This window comes from Salvelinus sp. IW2-2015, unplaced genomic scaffold, assembly GCF_002910315.2.
Source record: "Salvelinus sp. IW2-2015 unplaced genomic scaffold, ASM291031v2 Un_scaffold1324, whole genome shotgun sequence".
Classification (NCBI taxonomy): Eukaryota; Metazoa; Chordata; class Actinopteri; order Salmoniformes; family Salmonidae; genus Salvelinus; species Salvelinus sp. IW2-2015.
Genome location: NW_019942842.1, coordinates 174,301 through 199,362, shown reverse-complemented (window position 1 = coordinate 199,362; position 25,062 = coordinate 174,301).

The window sequence follows — 25,062 nt, the reverse complement described above, 5'->3', positions numbered from 1 at the left end:
CAGAGCAGCTCACAGATCACTGCACCTGTACATAGCCCATCTATAAATATCCCAAACAACTACCGCTTCCCCTACTGTATTTATTTATTTATTTATTTGATTTGCTCCTTTGCACGCCAGTATTTATACTTTGCACACTCATCTACTGTCAAATCTACCATTCCAGTGTTTTAATTGCTATATTGTTTTTACTTCGCCACCATGGCCTATTTATTGCCTTTACCTGCCTTATCTCACCTCATTTGCTCACATTGTATTTAGACTTATTTTTCTACTGTATTATTGACTGTATGTTTGTTTTACTCCATGTGTAACTCTGTGTTGTTATATGTGTCGAACTGCTTTGCTTTATCTTGGCCAGGTCGCAGTTGTAAATGAGAACTTGTTCTCAACTTGCCTAGCTGGTTAAATAAAGGTGAAATAAAACAAATGTAAAAAACGAATTAAAAAAACTACACATCTCCTCTAACTCCACACATCTCCTCTAACTCTACACATCTCCTCTAACTCTACATCATCTCCCTCTAACTCCACACATATCCTCTAACTCTACACATCTTCCTCTAACTCCACATATCTCCTCTAACTCTACAATCTCCTCTAACTCAACACATCTCCTCTAACTCCACACATCTCCTCTACACTCTATCACATCTCCTCTAACTCTACACATCTCCTATAACTACACATCTCCTCTAAACTACACATCTCCTCTAACTACACATCTCCTCTAACTCCACACATCTCCTCTAACTCTACACATCTCCTCTAACTCCACACATCTCCTCTAACTCCACACATCTCCTCTAACTCTACACATCTCCTCTAACTCTACACATCTCCTCTAACTCTACACATCTCTCTAACTCTACACATCTCCTCTAACTCTACACATCTCCTATAACTACACATCTCCTCTAACTACACATCTCTCTAATTACACATCTCCTCTAACTCCACACATCTCCTCTAACTCTACACATCTCTCTAACTCCACCAATCCCTCTAACTCCACACATCTCCTCTAACTCTACACAACTCCTCTAACTCTACACAACTCCTCTAAACTCTACACAATCTCTCTAACTGCACATCTCCTCAACTACACATCTCCTCTAATTACACATCTCCTCTAACTCCACACATCTCCTCTAACTCTACACATCTCCTCGTAACTCTACACATCTCCTCTAACTCTACACATCTCCTCTAACTCTACACATCTCCTCTAACTCTACACATCTCCTCTAACTCTACACATCTCCTCTTACTCTACACATCTCCTCTAACTCTACACATCTCCTCTAACTCCACACATCTCCATGGCCAATTACAAGTCATCAAGAGTCAGCTGGGTTACGCTTCGCTCTGACACCAGATAATTACTATTGATTGCTCCCACATATTCAAACACACATAGGAGGTGGTGGAGACAAATCATCCCTTTGATGAATTAAACCTCACCAAGCATTTCGTGTGATTTTATCAATGTCTTTTGGTCTTTGCTGGCTCACCTCTGCTCCATGCTGAATCCAGGCCATGTGTGTGAGTCATGGCCAGCCAAGCGCCAGTGGTGTTGCTCTGGCTCTGGAGCTCTGGCTATAGACCTAGAGGCCAGTGACTCAGTGGTGTTGAATCACAAAGGCCAGGCTGTGGAAAGCCACAGGCCCCACAAAGACATGCATTCTCTCCTCAGCCCTTTGTGAACCAGGCCCAGTGCATACATCTGTCAGAGAGATCTGTCCTGTTCGTGAACAACGCCCCCCTTCACGATGCGGCGGCAGCGGCACAGGGCTCACAGGGAAGCTACCCTACAGGAGTCTGAAAAACAACCTCAATTAGGCACAGCAAAGTCAGGCCCATTGACATGCAAACACTCAACACACATAAGAACATAGGCAATTAGAGGGTAGCTAGCTTCTATGTAGGGTTGTTGAGGAATGAACACTACACAGTGCATTCGGAAAGTATTCAGACCCATTGACTTTTTCCACATTTTGTTACATTACAGCCTTATTCTAAAATGCATTAAATAAAAAAAGGTCCTCATCAATCTACACACAATACCCCATAATGATAAAGTGAAAACAGGTTTTTAGACATTTTTGCTAATTTATTACATATTAAAAACAAAAATGCCTTATTTACATTAATATTCAGACACTTTGCTATAAGACTCAAAATTGAGTTAAGGTGCATCCTGTTTCCATTTATCATCCTTGAGATGTATCTACAACTTGATTGGAGTCCACCTGTGGTAAATTAAATCGATTGGACATGATTTGGAAAGGCACACACCTGTCTATATAAAGTCCCACAGTTGACAGTGTATGTCAGAACAAAAACCAAGCCATGAGGTCGAAGGAATTGTCCGTAGAGCTCCGAGATAGGATTGTGTCGAGGCACAAGTTTGGAACCACCAAGACTCTTCCTAAAGCTGGCCGCCCAGCCAAACTGAGCAATCGGGGGAGAAGGGCCTTGGTCAGGGAGGTGACCAAGAACCCAATGGTCCCTCTGGCAGAGCTCCAGAGTTCCTCTGTAGGGATGGGAGAACGTTCCAGAAGGACAACCATCTCTGTAGCACTCCACCAAGCAGGCCTTTATGGTAGTGGCCAGACGGAAGCAACTCTCTCAGTAAAAGGCCATGAGAGCACGCTTGGGGGTTGGCTAAAAGGCACATTAAGGGCTCTCAGACCAAGAGAAACAAGATTCTCTAGTCTGATGAAACCAATATTCAACTCTTTGGCCTGAATGTCAAGCGTCACGTCTGGAGGAAACCTGGGACCATCCCTACGGTGAAGCATGGTGGTGGCAGCATCATGCTGTGGGGATGTTTTTCAGCGACAGGGACTGGGAGACTAGTCAGGATCGAGGGAAAGATGAACATGGACCTCAAACTGGGGTGAAGGTTCACCTTCCAACAGAAAAATGACCCTAAGCACACAGTTACGACAATGTAGGAGTGGCTTCGGGACAAGTCTCTGAATGTCCTTGAGTGGCCCAGCCAGAGCCCGGACTTGAACCTGATCGAACATCTCTGGAGAGATCTGAAAATAGCTGTGCCGTGACACTCCCCATCCAACCCGACAGAGCTTGTGAGGATCTGCAGAGAAGAATGGGAGAAACTCCCCAAATACAGGTGTGCCAAGTAGCGTCATACCCACAGGCTGTAATCGCTGCCAAAGGTACTTCAACAAAGTACTGAGTAAAGGGTTTACTTATGTAAATGTAATAATTCCGTTTTTATATTTATTTTTTATTAGTAAAACTTCTAACAACCTGTTTTTGCTTTGTTATTATGGGGTATTGTGTGTAGATTGATAAGGCAATTGTTATAGTTAATCAATTTTAGAATAAGGCTGAAACGTAACAAAATGTGGAAAAAGTCAAGGGGTCTGAATACTTTCCGAATGCACTGTATATATTTTTTTATGTTTTGTTATACCCTTATTTTACCAGGAAAGTTGACTGAGAACACATTCTCATTTACAACAACGACCTGGGGAATAGTTACAGGGGAGAGGAGGGGTGTGACTGAGCCAATTGTAAGCACACATAGAGCAGTGGTTCCCAAACTGCAGGTACCCCCCCCCCCAAACGTTTTTTTATATATACTCTATATACAGTACCAGTCAAAAGTTTGGACATACCTACTCATTCAAGGGTTTTTCTTAATTTTTACTATTTTCTACATTGTATAATAATAGTGAAGACATCAAAACTATGAAATAACACACATGGAATCATGTAGTACCCAAAAAAGTGTTAAACAAATCAAAATATATTTTATATTCTTCAAAGTAGCCACCCTTTGCCTTGATGACAGCTTTGCACACTCTTGGCATTCTCTCAACCAGCTTCACCTGGAATGCTTTTCCAACAGTCTTGAATGAGTTCCCACCTATGCTGAGAACTTGTTGGCTGCTTTTCTTCCACTCTGCGGTCCAACTCATCCAAACCATCTCATTTGGGTCGAGGTCAGGTGATTGTGGAGGCCAGGTCATCTGATGCAGCATTCTATCTCCTTCTTGGTAAAATAGCCCTTACAGAGCCTGGAGGTGTGTTGGGTCATTGTTCTGTTGAAAAACAAATAAGCGCAAACCAGATGGGATGCAGAATGATGTGGTAGTCATGCTGGTTAAGTGTGCCTTGAATTCTAAATAAATCTCTGACAGTGTCACCAGCAAAGCACCCCCACACCATCACACCTCCTCCTCCATGCTTCACGGTGGGAACCACACATGCGGAGATCATCCACTCATCTACTCTGCGTCTGCAAAGACAGTGGTTGGAACCAAACATCTCAAATTTGGACTCATCAGACCAAAGGACAGATTTCCACTGGTCTAATGTCCATTGTTTGTGTTTCTTGGCCCAAGAAAGTCTCTTCTTCTTATTGGTGTCCTTTAGTAGTGGTTTCTTTGCAGCAATTCGACCAGGAAGGCCTGGAAGGCCTCTGAACAGTTGATGTTGAGATGTGTCTGTTACTTGAAGTCTGTGAAGCATTTATTTGGGCCACAATTTCTGAGGCTGGTAACTCTAAAAAACTTATCTTCTGCAGCAGAGGTAACTCTGGGTCTTCCTTTCCTGTGGCGGTCCTCATGAGAGCCAGTTTCATCATAGCGCTTGGTGGTTTTTGCGACTACACTTGAAGAAACTTTAAAAGTTCTTGACATTTTTGGTATTGACTATCCTTCATGTCTTATATTAATGATGGACTATCGTTTATTTTCTTATTTGAGTTTTTCTTGCCATAATATAGACTTGGTCTTTACCAAATAGAGCTATCTTCTGTATACAGTGTTACTACATATGGTACTACATGATTCCATATGTGTGGATTGTAGAAATAGCAAAAATAAAGAAATACCCTTGAATGAGCAGGTGTCTAAACTTTTGACAGGTACTGTATATATTTTTTAAAGGAACTCAGACCAGCTTTAAACTTACTCTTGAAAGTTGTAATAGTAGAATGCACAAGGTGCAAATATGAAATTGGGTAGTGCATCATCAGTTCCTCTTGTCATGTCAGTCATTGCATACCTTAGAGAGCTATTTATAACTTCTAAGAAATGTCCAGATCAAGTAGCAGGATGATCCCCAATGCTGGAAGGGGGGCCCCCAAGTGAAAAAGTTTGGGAATCTACAAGACCTCTACTCAAATGTCTTGAAACAACCCTGAAGAAACCCCCTCAACATTAACTGCATGCGGGGGTAATTTAATAGCAAAGTGGTTACTCGTGGGTAGTCTACACAATCCATAAAATAATGGTCTCTTTGGCTTACGACACTCACTCCAGAGTCGTTACATACAGAAAAGCAATCAGATTAGATACTATTTTATTTTGTCAATGCTGAACCCAACATTGTGCTGTTGAAAGGGATTGGACGGAACTGCATGTAAGAAAATCTATTTGAATAATGTATTATATTATTATTGATGAACTTAGTCTGCTTCAAATACTTTAAACCCCATGAAAATTGAATAAAATAAGAGATCAACATTTCTATGCAAATAGGAAAGAGGAATTTGTAGCACTTATTTTTAAAGAGCTTTACATACTCGAAAACATACATTAAGAAGTTGATTTAATTTCAAATAACTTTTTCACAAAAACTCTTCATATCAATTTCACCCAAACTGTGTATAGTGTCGTGGAAATATTTAGTCAATAATATAATACCGGATTCTGTGAGTTCAAACAGACTTTATTACAAAGTAATATAAGTCGTGCTGGTTCATGAAGCAACTGTCTTTCCAGCAATGGCACACACTTTTTATATGATTTTCATCCTTACGTCACACACATAATAAATCCTCTTTATGTTAATGATTCATTCCCTCTGGCATTTAGTCACCATTATCTTTTTGCCTTGCACTAATTTTTGCTTGGTTTCACATTAGGGCATAAATTCCATTGGTGGCATAACCATAGCAACAGTAAACATTAGGCCATAGCAATGGTACAAAAATAAACAGACATGCCCACTCCTAAGACAGGTGCATGTCTAATGGTGCCTAATGACCTAGACACACATATAGAGTGCACTTATCCTGCTGACTACTCTAAGATGTATAATGGGCACACATGTACTGGAAAATTCCCAATAATAGTTCTATTATATCTTCTGTCTGTTCTGTCTGTTGATAATTGTACAGTGCCAACTTACTCTCTCATAGACTATCAATCTACAGTATATTATCTTCTAATGTCTGCTTCAGTGAAGAAAAACATTTAACAAAGCATTTACGAAAGTGATATTCTCACTGACCTCTACGTTACTGCAACACACAAAACATACAGAATGGGATATCATACGAACACTCTGACATTGCATGCCCCTCTCTCTAGAGGCAGCCTAACACAGAGCTTGCATGCCCCTCTCTGTAGGCAGCCTAACACTTGGCGTGCATGCCCCTCTCTGTGGCAGCCTAACAGGGCTTGCATGCCCCTCTCTGTAGGCAGCTAACATTGGCAGGCATGCCATTCTCTAGCGGCAGCCTAACCAGGAGCTTTTGCATGCCCTCTCTGTGTCAGCCTAACACTTGGCGTGCCTGCCCTCTCTGTAGGCAGCCTAACACAGGCTTGCATGCCCTTCTCTGTAGGCAGCCTAACCATTGGCGGCATGCCCTCTCTAGCGGGCAGCCTAACACAGGGCTTGCATGCCTCTTGTAGGCAGCCTAACACGGGCTTGCATGCCCCTCTCTCTAGACGGCACCCTAACACAAGAGGCTTGCATGCCCTCTCTGTAGGCAGCCTAACACTTGGCTTGCATGCCCTCTCTAGAGGCAGCCTAAACAGAGCTTGCATGCCCTCTTGTAGGCAGCCTAACACTTGGCTTGGCATGCCCCTCTCTCTAGAGGAAGCTCTAACAGAGCTTGCATGCCCTCTCTGTAGGCAGCCTACATTGGTTGCATGCCCTTCTCTAGAGGAGCCTAACACAGGCTTGCATGCCCCTCTCTGTAGGAGCCTAACACTTGGCTTGCATGCCTCTCTTCTAGAGGCAGCCTAACACAGAGCTTGCATGCCCCTCTCTGTAGGCAGCCTAACACTTGGCTTGCATGCCCCTCTCTCTAGAGGCAGCCTAAAGGGGCTTGCATGCCCTCTCTGTGGCAGCCTAACACTTGGTTGCGTGCCTCTCTCTGTAGTCAGCTACACAAGGGGCTTGCATGCCCTCTCTCTGTAGTCAGCCTAAAGGGCTTGCATGCCCTTCTCTGTAGTCAGCCCTAACAAGGCGTTGTTGAATGCCTCTCTCTGTAGTCAGCCTAACCAGGGCTTGCATGCCCTCTCTACTGTAGGCAGCCTAACACTGGCTTGCATGCCTTCTCCTATAGTCAGCCTAACACAGGGCTTGCATGCCCCTTCTCTGTAGTCACCCTAACACAGGGCTTGCATGCCCTCTCTCTGTAGTCAGCCTAACACAGGGTTGCATGCCCTCTTCTGTAGTCAGCCTACACAGGGCTTGCATGCCCTCTCTCTGTAGTCAGCCTAACACAGGGCGCTTGCATGCCTCTCTCTGTAGGCAGCCTAACACTTGGCTTGCATGCCCCTTCTCTATAGTCAGCCTAACACAGGGCTTGCATGCCCCTCTCTCTGTAGTAGCCTATAACAGGGCTTGCATGCCCCTCTCTCTGTAGTCAGCCTAACACAGGGCTTGCATGCCCCTCTCTCTGTAGTCAGGCCTAACACGGTTGCATGCTTCTCTCTGTAGTCAGCTAACATGGGGCTTGCATGCCTCTCTTGTAGGCAGCCTACACTTCTGGCCTTGGCAATGCCTCTTATAGAGGCAGCCTAACACAGGGCTTGCATGCCCCTCTTTCTGTAGGCAGCCTAACACTTGGCTTGCGTGCCCCTCTCTCTGTAGGCAGCCTAACACTTGTGTCACGCCCTGACCTTAGTTATCTTTGTTTTCTTTATTATTTTGGTTAGGTCAGGGTGTGACGAGGGTGGTATGTGTGTTTTTGTCTTGTCTAGGGTTTTGGGTATGTCTAGGTGTGTATGTGTAGTCTAGGCATTATGTAGGTCTATGGTGGCCTAGATTGGTTCCCAATCAGAGGCAGCTGTTTATCGTTGTCTCTGATTGGGGATTCTATTTAGGTTGCCATTTTCCAGTTTGGTTTGTGGGTGATTGTCTATGTGATGTTGCATGTCTGGAATCCTTCTATTTAGCTTCACGTTCGTTTTGTTATTTTGTATTAGTTTGGTTATTATTCTTCGTTATAATTAAAGAAGATGTATTCACATCACGCTGCGCTTTGGTCTCCTCACTACGACGATCGTGACAACTTGGCTTTGGGTGTGTCCAAAAATACATGGAGTCTAATCAAAGTGACAGTGGCAAGTTCCCTACAGTGTAATATGATTAGGGGTAAAACCTAATGATCCTGGGTGTTGTAAGGCATAAAAGGTAGATAGTGGATCTGACAGAAATTAACTGAAATATCTGTTTGACACCGCTCAGGGATGATCTGAAATGGGAGTAAACAGTGCTAGACAGACAAGGTTCACCACACTGTAATAGCAAGCTGGCTATTCCTTTTGTGTCAATCTTTAATATTGGTTTTTGACTGTTTCTTTAAAAAAATAAAGTCTATTTGTTCTGTGAAATCCATTAGACTTTCGCTCATGACGTTCCTTGTTTGAGAATTGACCCCATTTCTTCTTGGTCAAACTGTTCTCCAGTCAAGAGACCGGCTGGCCAAAGGGTCATGCTCTGTGTGGATTATCTCATTTGAAGACAAGTATATCCACACAGAAAGAGGAAATGACAAGCCCTGCAATATATCAATAAGTCACACTCATAACACTGCAATTACCATTTTGCCCTGATGGGTATTGAAAGACAGCTAAGTTGACTGAAAAATAGAAGCCTTTCATTGCAATTCTTGTTGGAAAGCTCTTATTTTCATCCAAACCTGACCATAACCTTAGAGGTAGCACTAACTTGTCTAGATTCCATCACGTCATCATAGCTGTTTGATTCCTATCAATGTTTTATGGACATCACAATGCCTGGCTGGCTAGTGAGTGCTGTGATGTTGAAACAGGCCCTGAATGCCTACTGTGGATGGAGGGGTATGGAGACTAACTGACAAAGGCAATGATTCACTCCCATAAGTCTGATCAATTAACCCACGGGAGAGAATGTGCTGTGTTCACACAGTAATCCTTATTCAAACACTATGTGCAATTAATTTCATGTCAGAATCAACATTTATTTGGCTATAGGCTGCTCCCAAACAAGTAAATAAATGGTTGTTTCTTACAACCATGGCATTTGCTGTAATCTATTTCCCAAGCAGTGTAATTATGCTTGGTGTCTGAGGGATGAATTCCTGTTTTTTTGACAATTGTTTCAACGTAATCTTAACTGAAGACAACAACAACAAATACATTACAAGCTGTAACATCCAACATCACAGCTCCCCAATGTCTCTTCATTATGTAGAATAATAGTCTTGGTGGAGTCCCTGTTTTCAGCACATTATCACATTATCCTGATGTGATACAATCATCTGTGAAAAATAGGCTACATCTCAAGACTGTAATTATGTAACACCTTTGAAGAATTCACAGTGGGATTCACTGGAGCGCATGAAGTCATCCAGATAAAAATAATCCCGTGGTGGATGGTTAAATGCTATCTGAATGGCAGAGGGACATGCTGCTCACAAAGAGCCACAGGGTTTCCATTGTCTCAGGTGAGACCTAAACAACTATCTTGATCAATTATTACAATGTGAATATTTTAGCAAAACACGTCTAATTCTTGTAGTAGATTCACGCACAACCATAGAGATGAGACAACGTTCAAATACCTTTCATCTCCTCTATCTTTTCTGTCATTCCAACAAAGGCAGCTGTACAGCTCTTCAGTCGTTTCTCTACAACACAGATTAATAGTTGCTAGTTGTCCCTAGCCCCTTTAAGGAATAAATACAGTGAATAATAAATAACAATATCGATTAAAAATAACATGGCTATTTGTATTTATTAGGGATCCCCATTAGTTCCTGCCAAGGCAGCAGCTACTCTTCCTGGGGTTAATTAGGGATCCCATTAAGTTCCTGCCAAGGCAGCAGCTACTCTTCCTGGGGTTTATTAGGGATCCCATTAGTTCCTGCCAAGGCAGCAGCTACTCTTCCTGGGTTTATTAGGGATCCCCATTAGTTCCTGCCAAGGCAGCAGCTACTCTTCCTGGGGTTTATTAGGGATCCCCATTAGTTCCTGCCAAGGCAGCAGCTACTCTTCCTGGGTTCCAAACACATTAAGGCACTTAATTCACAAATAAAAATATAAAACAGTGCATGACATAATATTATTACACCACAACATATCTACAATATAAAATGTATAATACCACCATACAACAATATTAGAATGTGCGTGTGTGTAGAATGTGTGTGCTAGCGTGTGTGTACATATGCGTGTGTCTGTATCTGTGTGTGTGTGTCACTTCACTGTCCCTACTGTTCCAAGTGTATTTGAATCTGTTTTTTACATTTGATTCTACTGCTTGCATCAGTTACCTAATGTGGAATATAGGCATGGCTCTATAGTATGTAGTACTGTGCGCCTCCCGCAGTCTGTTCTGGACTTTGGGATAGTGAAGAGACCTCTGGTGGCATGTCTTGTTGGGTATGCATGGGTGTCTGAGCTGTGTGATAGTAGTTTAAACAAACAGCTTGGTATATTCAGCTTGTCAACACTTCTTACAAAATCAACTAGCGATGAAGTCAATCTGTCCTTCACTTTGAGCCATGAGAGATTGACATGCATATCATTAATGTTAGCTCCCTGTGTACTTTTAAGGGCCAGCCATGCTGCCCTGTTCTGATGGTAATTGTAATTTGTCCTAATCCCTTTTTGTGGCACCTGACCACACGACTGAACAGCAGTCCAGGTGTAACAAAACTAGGGCATGTGGGACCTGCCTTGTTGATAGTGTTGTTAAGAAGGCAGAGGAGTGCTTTATTATGGACAGACTTTTCCTCTCCCCATTTTAGCTGCTGTTGTATCAACATGTTTTGACCATGAGAGTTTACAATCCAGGGTTACTCCAAGCAGTTTAGTCACCTCAACTTTCTCAGTATCCACATTATTCATTACAATATTTAGTTGAGATTTAGGGTTTAGAGAATGATTTGTCCAAAATACAATGCTTTCAGTTTTTTAAATATATAAGAATAACTTATTCCTTGCCACCCATTCTGAAACTAACTGCAGCTCTTTGTTAAGTGTTGCAGTCATTTCAGTCGCTGTAGCTGACGTGTAACTGATGTATAGAGTGTTGAGTCAGCTGTATTTATAGACACATACATACATAGACACTCTGGCTTTACTCAAAGCCAGTGGCATGTCATTAGTAAAGTTGAAAAAAGTTAGGGGCTTAGACAGCAGCCCTGGGGAATTACTGATTCTACCTGGATTATGTTGGAGAGGCTTCCATTAAAGAACACCATCTGTGTTCAGTTAGACAGGTAACTCTTTATCCACAATATAGCAAGGGGTGTAAAGCCATAACACATACATTTTTTCCAACAGCAAACTATGATCGATAATGTCAAAAGCCGCACTGAAGTCTAACAAAACAGTCCCCACAATCTTTTATCATCAATTTCTCTCAGCCAATCATAATTTGTGTAAGTGCTGTGCTTGTTGAATGTCCTTCCTTATAAGCGTGCTGAAAGTCTGTTGTCAATATGTTTACTGTAAAATAGCATTGTATCTGGTCAAACACATTTTTCCCCAAAAAGTTTATTAAGGGTTGGTAAAAGGCTGATTGGTCGGATATTTGACAGTAAATGGGGCTTTACTATTCTTGGGTAGCTGAATGACTTTTGTTTCCCTCCAGTCCTGAGGGCACACACTTTCTAGTAGGTTTAGATTGAAGATATGGCAAATAGGAGTGGCAATATTATCCGCTATTATCCTCAGTAATTTTCAATCCAAGTTGTCAGACCCCAGTGGCTTGTCATTGATGATAGACAACAATAATTGTCTTTCAGAATTTGGTCAGTTGTACTTGGATGTGTAGAGTCGGCATTTTTTGCAAATTTTGTCAATGAAAAAAATTACTAAAATAGTTGACAATATCAGTGGATTTTGTGATGAATGAGCTATCTTATTCAATGAATGATGGAGCTGAGTTTGCCTTTCTGCCCAAAATGTCAATTCCTTATCAATCAATCAATTTTTTTGTCATTTTATTAATGGGTGCATGCTTATTAGCAACTGGAATAAGCAATTTCATAAATGTGTCAAGTGTAGTCTGGTTGCTCCTCATTTCACACCACAGACTAGCAAATATTATTTTCATTGGAATCACTACAAAACGTATTGTATGACTTTTTAAACAGTATATTAGGCCCAGCCTTTGGAACTTTGGTTTTCCTAGATATGGCTACATTATTGTGATCACTACCTTTGATGGATCTGGATACTGCTTTAAATCAACTTTTTGCAGCATTAGTAAAGATGTGATCAAAATGTATTGATGATTTCATTCCTGTGCTGTTTGTAACTACTCTGGTAGGTTGACTGATAACTTGAACCAGTTTTCAGGCACTGGTTACAGTTTGAAGCTTTTTCTTGAGTGGGCAGCTTGATGAAAGCCAGTCAAAATTGAAATCACCCAGAAAATATACCTCTCTGATGATATCACATACATTATCAAGCATGTCACACATATTATTCAGATACTGACTGTTAGCACTTGGTGGTCTATAGCAGCTTCCCACAAGAATGGGCTTTAGGTGAGGCAGATGAACCTGTAGACATATTACTTCAACAGTATTTAACATGAGATCCTCTCTAAGCTTTACAGGAATGTGGTTCTGAATATACAGTGCCTTTGGAAACTTTTCAGACCCCTTGACTTTTCCACATTTGTTACTTTACAGCCTGATTATAATTACCCCATAATTCCGAGCAAAAACCGAGCAATGAGGTCAGTTGAATTGTCCTTAGAGCTCTGAGACAGAATTGTGGCAATGTGGCCTCCCGAGTGACACAGTGGTCTAGAGATCCTGGTTCGAGTCCAGGCTCTGTCGCAGCCAGCCGTGACCGGGAGACCCATGGGGTGGCGCACAATTAGCCCAGCGTCGTCCAGGTTAACCTTTCTAGCCCAGGGGTTCCGCTAGCGGAACACCCACAACATTCCGCTGAAAAGGCAGCGCACGAAATTCAAAAATATTTTTTTGAAATATGTAACTTTCACACATTAACAAGTCCAATACAGGAAATGAAAGATAAACATCTTGTTAATCTACCCATCGTGTCCGATTTTTAAAATGTTTTACAGCGAAAACACAACATATATTTATGTTAGATCACCACCAAATCCAAAAAACACACAGCCATTTTTCCCAGCCAAATATAGAGTCACAAAAGCAGAAATAGAGATAAAATGAATCACTAACCTTTGATAATCTTCATCAGATGACACTCATAGGACATCATGTGACACAATACATTTATGTTTTGTTCGATAATGTGCATATCTATATCCACAAATCTCGGTTTACATTGGCGCCATGTTCAGAAATGCCCCCAAAATATCTGGAGTAATTACAGAGAGCCACGTCAAATAACAGAAATACTCATCATAAACTTTGATGAAAGATACATGTTTTACATGTAATTAAAGATACACGTGTATCTTTAATGCAACCGCTGTGTCAGATTTTTTTTTAACTTTAGGAAAAAGCATACCATGCAATAATCTGAGACGGCGCTCAGAAATACACAACATTTCTCCGCCATGTTGGAGTCAACAGAAATACGAAATTACATCATAAATATTCCCTTACCTTTGATGATCTTTCATCAGAATGCAGTGCCAGGAATCCTAGTTCCACAATAAATCGTTGTTTTGTTCGATAATGTCCATTACTATTGTCCAATTAGCTACTTTTGCTAGCACGTTTAGTTCACATGTCCAAACGCTGGCACCGGTCCAGGCGAACTCAGACGAAAACTTCAAAAAGTTATATTCCAGGTCGAATAAACTGGTCAAATTAAGTAGAGAATCAATCTTCAGGATGTTGTTATCATATATATCCAATAACGTTCCAACCGGAGCATTCGTTTTTGTCTACAGAGTAATGGAACACATGGCAATATCATGACTAGCGCGCGTGACCAGGAACTAGCATTCTGCCAGACCACTGACTCAAATAGCTGCCATCTGGCCCCACATCACACTAGAGGCTTCATTCCACGTTCTACTGACTGTTGACATCTAGTGGAATGCGTAGGAAGTACGAACAGATCCATATCTTACTGGGATGTGAATACACGATGAGTTTAACATCAACCAGCCCCAGAATTTCCACTTCCTGTTTGGAAGTTTGCCTGCCATATGAGTTCTGTTATACTCACAGACATAATTCAAACAGTTTTAGTGTTTTCTATCCAATAGTAATAATAATATGCATATATTAGCATCTGGGACAGAGTAGGAGGCAGTTCACTATGGGCACGCGATTCATCCAAAGTGAAAATGCTGCCCCCTATCCCTAAAAAGTTTTAAGGGAGGGTTTGGCCGGCAGGGATGTTCTTGTCCCATCGCACACAAGCGACTCCTGTGGTGGGCTGGGCGCAATGCACGCTAACACGGTCGCCAGGTGTACGGTGTTTCCTCTGGCTTCTGGGTTAAGCAGGCATTGTGTCAAGAAGCAGTGTGGCTTGGCTGGGTTGTGTTACAGAGGACGCAGGGCTCTCGACTTTCGCCTCTTCGCCGTACGGGAGTTGCAGCAATGGGACAAGATCATAACTACTACCAAGTGAATACCACGAAATTGGGGGAAAAAAGGGGTATAATTTAAAAAAGAAATTATAATAAAGAATTCTGTCAAGGCATAGACCTGAGGAAGGGTCTATGCCACATGGAAAATGGAAAATGTCAATGGAAAAAGTTTGGAACCATCAAGACTCTTCCTAGAGCTGGCCACTCGGCCAAACTGAGCAATCGGGGAGGTGACCCGATGGTCCCTCTGACAGAGCTCCAAAGTTCCTCTGTGGAAATGGGAGAACCTTCCAGAAGAACAACCATCTCTGCAGCACTCCACCAATCAGGCCTTTATGGTACAGGGGCCAGAAGGAAGCCACTCCTCAGTAAAAGGCACATGACAGCCCGCTTGGAGTTTGCCAAAAGGTACCTAAAGACTCTCCGACCATGAGAAATAAGATTCTCTGGTCTGATGAAACCAAGATTGAACTATTTGGCCTGAATGCCAAGCGTCACATCTGGAGGAAACCTGGCACCATCCCTATGGTGAAGCATGGTGGTGGCAGCATCATGCTGGGGGGGATGTTTTTCAAAACAACCAAAATATGTTTTTTTAAACAACCAAAGATTTCAATACTAAAAGCGCAATTACATCATGAACATTCTATTGCTGTCCAACATCAAACTTGTCGCTATGAAAAAGTATAAACACAAAAACTACAGGCTACATGACATCAGCAGCCTGGTGGTCCAAAAATAGCATAACTGGTGTATTTTAACACCAATAAATCCACCTGTGTAAAAAGGAATTTAGTATATGTCAGCAAACCAGGCAACTAAAAGCAACTTTCTCAACAATATGTTGGTTTGTTTCTAGCTTGTTAGCGAGCTAGCTAATGTTAAGTTAGCTGGTTAGCCAGTTCAGCTAATGAGCATATCATATAGCTGACAATGTCTTGACTTTAGCATATTTGTATTCATTATTACAGGAAAATAAACTCACAAACAGATCATTATTTACAAGTTAATGGCAAGCCAATTACAGATAATAGCTTGTGGTTGTGAGTGTGACTAATTAAAAGCAGGGAATTCTACCACAGAATTTTAGAACTTGGCCTAACGTTATATCCTAATTTGACTTTGGTGCTGGTCATATTGTTCTTCACATTACCGTTTCTGGTAAACATATACTATATCAAATAAAATCTAAGTTTATTTGTCACATGCACAGGATACAGAAGGTGTAAACATTATAGTGAAATGGTTACTTGAATAGTGGAGTCTTTTGTTAGCTAGCTAGCTCGGTAAACAATGAACCATAATCCCAACTCATAACGTTACTACCCTGCATGAATCTGCGAATCTATCTAACATTAGGCTATAACTAGCAATGCAAATGTCTCTGAGATACAAATAATATTACTACACAGATCATACACATAACGTTAGCTAGTGAGCCAGCCAGCTAACGTTAGCTAGCTAGCTAAGTATGCTTTAACTTGAAATGAAAATGACTTTCTGACAAAATTATTAACGTATAATATCTGAAAATGTAGCTAACTAGACTCTCTTACCCGTATACATGGATGAACTCTTCTGCCTCTGTCACGGATGCCATGGTTTCCCTTAGTTTAAAGATGTAATCTGAAGACAGGTGTTTTACACAACAGCCTTCTGGGTGTTCTCTTTTTGACTCCCTCTGCATATTTGCAATCAAATGCCAGAATTGTATCCATCTCCTTAGTTATCATACTCTAATTCCACTGATTTCAAAACTTGGTCCTACAGAAAATGGAGAGCAACACTTATGCAGTTCTACTACGTGATATCATTCAAAAAAGCTGCGTTAGAGAGGATTACCTACACATACTGACCAGCTCATGTTATAGAGAGAAGCCTGCTACATGGCAGACCAATCCGAACTCATCTCTCGGCATGTCCAGCCCACACATTATCTCAGCCAATCATGGCTAGCGGGAAGGATCCTGTCTTTTTCCGTGGCTAAACCAACTATGCTCGTAATTTAACAATTGTATTCGTATTTACAGATGGAATACAAGTTTGGCACATGAAAGTTCACATTTTACAGAAGGCATTTCTTCCAAAAAATGCATTTTGATTAAAAAAATGTTTATGTTCAAATGCCTCTCCTGTGAAGTAGTGATGTGCAACATACGCCTAGTTTCCTGAAACGAGTCACATACTGTATCATACTAATTTGAGTGTCCCGGATTTACATTTACTATGTTACGTCTGTTCTATGAGACCAGCCTAATTCTCCAGGCTACAATTGAGAATCCCTAACTTCAAATGGTTGAATTTCATTTCATACTACACTCAGTCTGAAGGATTGGGAGAGTTGTTTATGTACTGTGTGTAGGTACACTGTATCTGAAGGGTTAGGGTTAGGGTTACTATAGTCAGTCTGAAGGAATGGGAGAGTTGTAATGTGTGTAGGTATACTGTATCTGAAGGGTTANATGTGTGTAGGTATACTGTATCTGAAGGGTTAGGGTTAGGGTTACTATAGTCAGTCTGAAGGAATGGGAGAGTTGTAATGTGTGTAGGTATACTGCATCTTAAGAACACTTTGACTTGAACTACCTGTAAATCGATATTCCAACAGAATAAAATTCCAAAAGGCTTTGATATGCAATCATTGACCTACCTTGCAGCATACTGGATGATGAGGACTGCATCCCAAATGGCACATATAGGTCCAGGTCAAAGGGAGTGCACTCTTTAGGGAATAGGGTGCCATTTGGGACGGACAGAAGTAGCCTTTTCGAATCCAGCAAGAGTTCACTTTCCTGCTGAACACTGGATTCTGTGTTAATAGAAGTCTTTCAGGGGTGGTGTCCTCTCTGACCTGTACACAGCATAATGAGATATACCTGGGAACATCTGCAGGGCATCCATCACTGACAGCCCAGCCAACTACCGCTAACTGCTCTTACAGCAGGTTGAATACTGGAAACCTCTGTACTCTGCTCAACTGTACAGTACAGGTTAAATAAGACAGCTCTCTCGTGCTATTTACAGGTAATTCATATTTTTTCCACTTCCCCTACATTTCTATTGCTGCTGATCTACAGTTGCCGACAGCAGTGCTCTGGAATAGTAATGATTAATGCCAAGCATGTCCTATGACATTGTGCTGGTAAAATCACGCACAAACAAATGTGGAATAATGATACGACATACTAAGGCACATACGTGGTTTCCCTTACACATATGCAGTGCATATGAATATTCAGACCCCTTGACTTTTTCCACATTTTGTTACGTTACAGCCTTTTTGTAAAATGGATCCAATAGTTTTCCCCCCTCATCAATCTACACACAAAACCCCATAATGAGAAAGCAAAAACTGGTTTTATACATTTTTGCAAATATATATATATAAAAAACTGAAATGTCACATTTACCTAAGTATCCAGACCCTTTACTCAGTACTTTGTTGAAGCACCTTTGGCAGCGATTACAGCTTTGAGTCTTCTAGGGTACAACGCTACAAGCTTGACACACCTGTATTTGGGGAGTTTCTCCCATTCTTCAGGGCAGATCCTCTCAAGCTCTGTCAGGTTGGATGGGGAGCTTGGCTGCATAGCTATATTCAGGTCTCTCCAGAGATGTTCAATCGGGTTCAAGTCCGGGCCACATCCCATGCTTCCCCGTAGGGATTGTGCCAGGTTTCCTCCAGATGTGACGCTTGGCATTCAGGCCAAAGAGTTCAATCTTGGTTTCATCAGACCAGAGAATCTTCTTTCTCATGGTCAGAAAATCCTTTAGTTGCCTTTTGGCAAACTCCAAGCGGGCTGTCATGTGCCTTTTACGGAGGAGTGGCTTCCGTCTGGCCACTGTACCATAAAGGCCTGATTGGTGGAGTGCTGCAGAGTTGGTTGTCCTTCTGGAAGGTTCTCCAATTTCCACAGAGGAACTCTGGAGCTCTGGCAGAGTGACCATTGGGTTCTTTGTCACCTCCCTAACCAAGGCCCTTCTCCCCTGATTGCTCAGTTTGGCCAGGCTGAAATTTGTACAAACCTGTTGTCGCTTTGTCATTATGGGGTATTGTGTGTAGATTGATGAGGACATGTTTTTATTTAATCCATTTTAGAATAAGGCTGTAACGTAACAAAATGCGGAAAAAGGGAAGGGGTCTGAATACCCTCCGAATGCAATGTATAAGGCAGACTAAGTCACAGACATTACATTTACATTTACATTTAAGTCATTTAGCAGACGCTCTTATCCAGAGCGACTTACAAATTGGTGCTTCACCTTATGATATCCAGTGGAACAACCACTTTACAATAGTGCATCTAACTCTTTTAAGGGGGGGGGTTAGAAGGATTACTTTATCCTATCCTAGGTATTCCTTAAAGAGGTGGTTTCAGGTGTCTCCGGAAGTGGTGATTGACTCCGCTGACCTGGCGTCGTGAGGGAGTTTGTTCCACCATTGGGGTGCCAGAGCAGCGAACAGTTTGACTGGGCTGAGCGGCGGAACTGTACTTCCTCAGAGTAGGGAGGCGAGCAGGCCAGAGGTGGATGAACGCAGTGCCCTTGTTTGGGTGTAGGGCCTGATCAGAGCCTGAAGGTACGGAGGTGCCGTTCCCCTCACAGCTCCGTAGGCAAGCACCATGGTCTTGTAGCGGATGCGAACTTCAACTGGAAGCCAGTGGAGAGAGCGGAGGAGCGGGTGACGTGAGAGAACTGGAAAGTTGAACACCAGACGGGCTGCGGCGTTCTGGATGAGTTGTAGGGGTTTAATGCACAGGCAGGGAGCCCAGCCAACAGCGAGTTGCAGTAATCCAGACGGGAGATGACAAGTGCCTGGATTAGGACCTGCGCCGCTTTCTGCGTGAGGCAGGGTCGTACTCTGCGAATGTTGTAGAGCATGAACCTACAGGAACGGGTCACCGCCTTGATGTTAGTGAGAACGACAGGGTGTTGTCCAGAACACGCCAAGGTTCTTAGCACTCTGGGAGGAGACACAATGGAGTTGTCAACCGTGATGGCGAGATCATGGAACGGGCAGTCCTTCCCCGGGAGGAAGAGCAGCTCCGTCTTGCCGAGGTTCAGCTTGAGGTGGTATCCGTCATCCACACTGATATGTCTGCCAGACATGCAGAGATGCGATTCACCACCTGGTTATCAGAGGGGGAAAGGAGAAGATTAATTGTGTGTCGTCTGCATAGCAATGATAGGAGAGACCATGTGAGGATATGACAGAGCCAAGTGACTTGGTGTATAGCGAGAATAGGAGAGGGCCTAGAACAGAGCCCTGGGGGACACCAGGGTGAGAGCACGTGGTGCGGAGACAGATTCTCGCCACGCCACCTGGTAGGAGCGACCTGTCAGGTAGGACGCAATCCAAGCGTGGGCCGCGCCGGAGATGCCCAGCTCGGAGAGGTGGAGAGGAGGATCTGATGGTTCACAGTATCAAAGGCAGCCGATAGGTCTAGAAGGATGAGAGCAGAGGAGAGAGAGTTAGCTTTAGCAGTGCGGAGGCCTCCGTGACACAGAGAAGAGCAGTCTCAGTTGAATGACTAGTCTTGAAACCTGACTGATTTGGATCAAGAAGGTCATTCTGAGAGAGATAGCAGGAGAGCTGGCCAAGGACGGCACGTTCAAGAGTTTTGGAGAGAAAAGAAAGAAGGGGTACTGGTCTGTAGTTGTTGACATCGGAGGGATTGAGTGTAGGTTTTTTCAGAAGGGGTGCAACTCTCGCTCTCTTGAAGACGGAAGGGACGTAGCCAGCGGTCAAGGATGAGTTGATGACATACAGACATACATGCATGCAGAGTTCGCACACACATGCATGCTCACAAACATGCACACACATATGCACGCACACACGCATGCACATGCTCACATACGCTCACCCATGCATACACAACAAATGTACTACTTAGAGACTTAAAGCAATGGATTATTTCTGACAATGGGGCCATTCAATGGATTATTTCTGACAATGGGGCCATCCAATGGATTATTTCTGACAATGGGGCCATTCAACGGATTTCTGTCCTCCAGGAAGATAGTTTGAGTTCATTGAGAGTGAGTTGTGATGCTGGAGTGACGACCATCCTAACTCACACAGACATGCTGTTTCAAGTAGTGAAGGACCAGTTGGAGACGTAGGGCAGAGTGAACTGACAGGTGCCACAACCAGCCATCCACAACTGAACCGCCGGCTAGATTCCGTGCCCATATCACATCCCCTCATGTCCCCCTCCACTCAGCTGTCAATGACAGGGATGTCTCCACAGTGTCTACCTGCAACAGACCCCTTGATCCAGGGTCCAGTTTGACAGTGATGCTGTTACAGAATCCTGACACAGTTCCACACCTCCTCAGTCCTCTGTGGGGTCAAGTCTACATTCTACACCAGAGGCCAGGGAGGGTCACTATCTCCCTCCAGACCATCCTCCTGTATGGTTGCCACATACACAATGGATCCCATGGATCCCATCACCTCGCTTTACAAGCCACAGTAAACTGCCATCTTTGTGAGAACCTCAACCACCACTGACTTGGACTGCTAATCATACTGTACAAAAAAACTACAAGCAAAGAGACAATAATGTTGTCATGAAACCCCTGGATAACAATATCTCATTCCAAATCATGTTTATAAACTGTAAGCCTGACATTGTCTTCATAGCAGCTTCCAGAAAGATAGCAAGACAGTGAAAACAACACATCTTCTAGATTTCCCCCCAGACATAAGTAACAAAGTATTTGTACCATTGGTAGAGCACAGGAAGTACATGAATGTCCTGCCCTGCTGAAGAAGCTGGCTGTCCTTTTCCCAATGATTCACTCAGTATCAGTCTTAAGCCTAGTTAGTACGTGTTTTATTACACTATGAGTACAGTCACAGGGACTTGGATATTTCACTCACGGCACAGTGAGGCACAGAACGATTAAAACTCATCATTAGGAATAATTTAGGGCGATGCTTAAACTAATTGCCACAATCTCACAGCTCCTCCTTGTGGATAAGATTGCCAACATAACATCACAAATTTGCTCGTCATTCCACCGGGAGGAAATAATGTGAGCAGAGAGATGCTCTGCTAACTTATAGAGAAGCACTGTTGACGAAATAATTGGCATGATGTTCATAGTTATGACATGAGCCGCTCATAAAACTGTTGGAAATGGGGTCGTTACCCTCTAGTATGATATAAAACTGTTGGAGATGGTCTTACCCTCTAGTTTGATATAAAACTGTTGGAGATGGGGTCGTTACCCTCTAGATGAATAAAACGTTGGAGATGGGTCGTTACCCTCTGTTTGATATAAAATGTTGGAAGATGGGGTCGTTACCCTCATATGATATAAATGTTGAGATGGGTCGTTACCTCTGTTGATATAAAACTGTTGGAGATGGGGTCGTTACCCTCTAGTATTGATAAAAACTTTGGAATGGGGTCGTTACCCTCTATATATTAAAACTGTTGGAGATGGGGTCGTTACCCTTTAGTTTGATATAAAACTGTTGGAGATGGGGCCGTTACCCTCTAGTTTGATAAAAATAGGGGGAATCTAAAAAGGGAATAGTGCATTATGGTTGCCTTTCAACTTTGAAACAACTTGGCTCTGCGGCAGAGGAGAGGACTGCTCAACTGAGGGCTCTTTTGGTTGGAAGTGTTTTAACATTCCCCTCTCCCATCCATCCACCCACCCACAGAGCAGAGGGTCTGCCACCACCTGTTCCCCACCAACACTGCAGCATCAGCCATACATCTTTAATGGGGACACAGTCACACACCCCACATGCCACATTTAGGCTACTGTAACATCAGAAGTATGTAACTACTGTAGATTACGTTAGACATTACACAAACTCCACTTATGAAACAATCAAATACAAAAAACCTAGCGCTCGATAGATAAAAAAAATAAAAATAAAAATAACGATGCAGCATGCAGTCAGCCCTTGATTATTCCACAGTGCATCCCCATAGTTATGAAGAGAATGATCCAGCTGGCCTCCTCCATCTGTTGAATAGAACCTGTCCACGGATGTCACTAGCATGTTACAGAGACATCACATCAAGTCAAGACAACCTTTAACCGGCACTGAAAAGACCCTGGCACAAACAAAAAGGCAAGGGTGACAAGTTCTGAAGTTCTGACTCGTCTTTAGTTGGCTTTGTTGGACTTGTTTAACTTTTTAGCAGAAGTGACATAGAGGGCTTATTCACTTGTTGGGCTGTCCTTATCCTTCAATCAGTGCCCTGGCTCACCCCAGTGCATCATTCCCCATTTGTGGAGCATGACTAACGGCTCCCTGTACCACTGTGCATTTTAGGATTTGGGACAAAGAAAATGTATGAAATTAGCATGTTATAGAAATCAACTTTCACCTTACTTGGTGTTTACACACTTTTTGAAATTAAACTTTAATTCAGTTGCTTCATCCTATGCAGGCAAAGACGCGTCCCCTATTCCCATCCTCAGCGGGGAAGCATCTTTTCTCTTTGTTCCAACAGGCTAGAGGAGGGACAGTGTATGTGGAGACTCTCTCAATTGTTGATTTGGAGAGAAATTTGGCCATCTGGACAAAATGCGTGGATAACTTTTAATGAGTACAGCGGACTTTCCCATTGATTCGATTACACATATAATTTCCCTGGAGCATTTCTCATTGACACAGCCAATGGTGGGAAAACCAACAACTCGTCTCTCTCTCTCTCTCTCTCTACTATAAGTCTCTCTGGATAGTGTAGAGATACTGACCCGCTTGTTAGATGTGATCTAAAGGAACAAGTTTGAATCTCCAACCTGGCAGGAGAACCAGGGAAGCGGAGGAGCTTCAGATTACTGTCACGTCTCAGGAATGATTTCACTTTCAGGATTCCTTGTCTTTTTAAGAGCAAGAAACAAGTCTAGCTTCATGCTTCACAGTGAATTCGGAACCATAACCAAGAACCTCATGACAACAGGAGGAACACACATCTCATGCTCATAGGTGTCAAGGCTGCCCTGGCTTTATATGATTGAATTACTAAATGCCAGATCCAAAACCGAGATACGGGTTGATGTCAATTTGTTGCTAAAGCTCCCTTGAGTTGTCTCCCCCAAGCAGCCTGTCCCCATTGAAAATAACTTGAATAATTGAAAATATTTGGCAGCCTACATATGGAACACAGTGGCCATACATGCAGTAAAGAGGTCAATGGAACGCAGATCAAAGGGGGAAAGCACAATATTTGATCTAACAAAGTGGACATTCGCTAAATCCATCATTATTTATGCATTCTAACAGGTGCACAATTTGGTTACTAAAATCCGATTTGGATATATTTGTCTGTTTTTGTTGCATAATATTTAGATGTTGTCCTTGGTTTGGTTTATAAAAAAAGTTCTGCTAAATGATACTGTTTTGTATGAGCTGATAGCACGTGGTCTCCGGTTGTGAGGCCAGTTGGATGTACTGTCAAATTCTTTAGAACGACGTTGGAGGCGGCTTATGGTCGAGGAATTAACATTAAATTCTCTGGAAACAGCTCTGTTGGACATTCCTGCAGTCAGCATGCCAATTGCACACTCCCTCAAAACTTGAGACATCTGTGGCATTGTGTTGTGTGACAACTTCACATTTTAGAGTGGCCTTTTATTGTCCCCAGCACAAGGTGTACCTGTGTAATGATCATGCTGTTTAATAAGCTTCTTGATATGCCACATCTGTCAGGTGGATGGATTATCTTGGAGAAAAGGAGAAAGGCTCATTAACAGGAATGTAAACACATTTGAGCACAACATTTGAGAGAAATAAGCTTTTTGTGGGTATGGAACATTTCTGGGATCTTTTATTTCAGCTTATGAAACATGAGACCAACACTTTACATGTTGCAATTATATTTTTGTTCAGTATAGAAATTGGGGGTGGTAGTTGAAGCCATTTTTAAATTTAATTCAGTTGATTGGGGATGATGACATGAACATACACTGAACAAAAATATAAACGCAACATGTAAAGTGTTGGTCCCATGTGTGAAATACACATATAAACAATAGCCTAAATGTAAGCTAATTGAGATGAGATGAGGTGATTCTGAATCTTTGTGTATGTGGTGTTTCCATTGTTTTGGTCAAATTCCATCGATCTCTTTACTGCATTGATATTTGAAGGAATAAGACAATCAGTGGGTATTTTCTGTCTTTAAAAAAAACGCTTACAAAATAGCCTTTAATCTTTCATCTTGTCTTTCCTAGATAAATGCTCTATTGTGTTGAGGGAGACAGAGAGAGAGAAAGAGAGAGAGAGGGAGAGGGAGAGAGAGAGAGAGAGAGAAAGAGAGCGAGAGAGAGAGA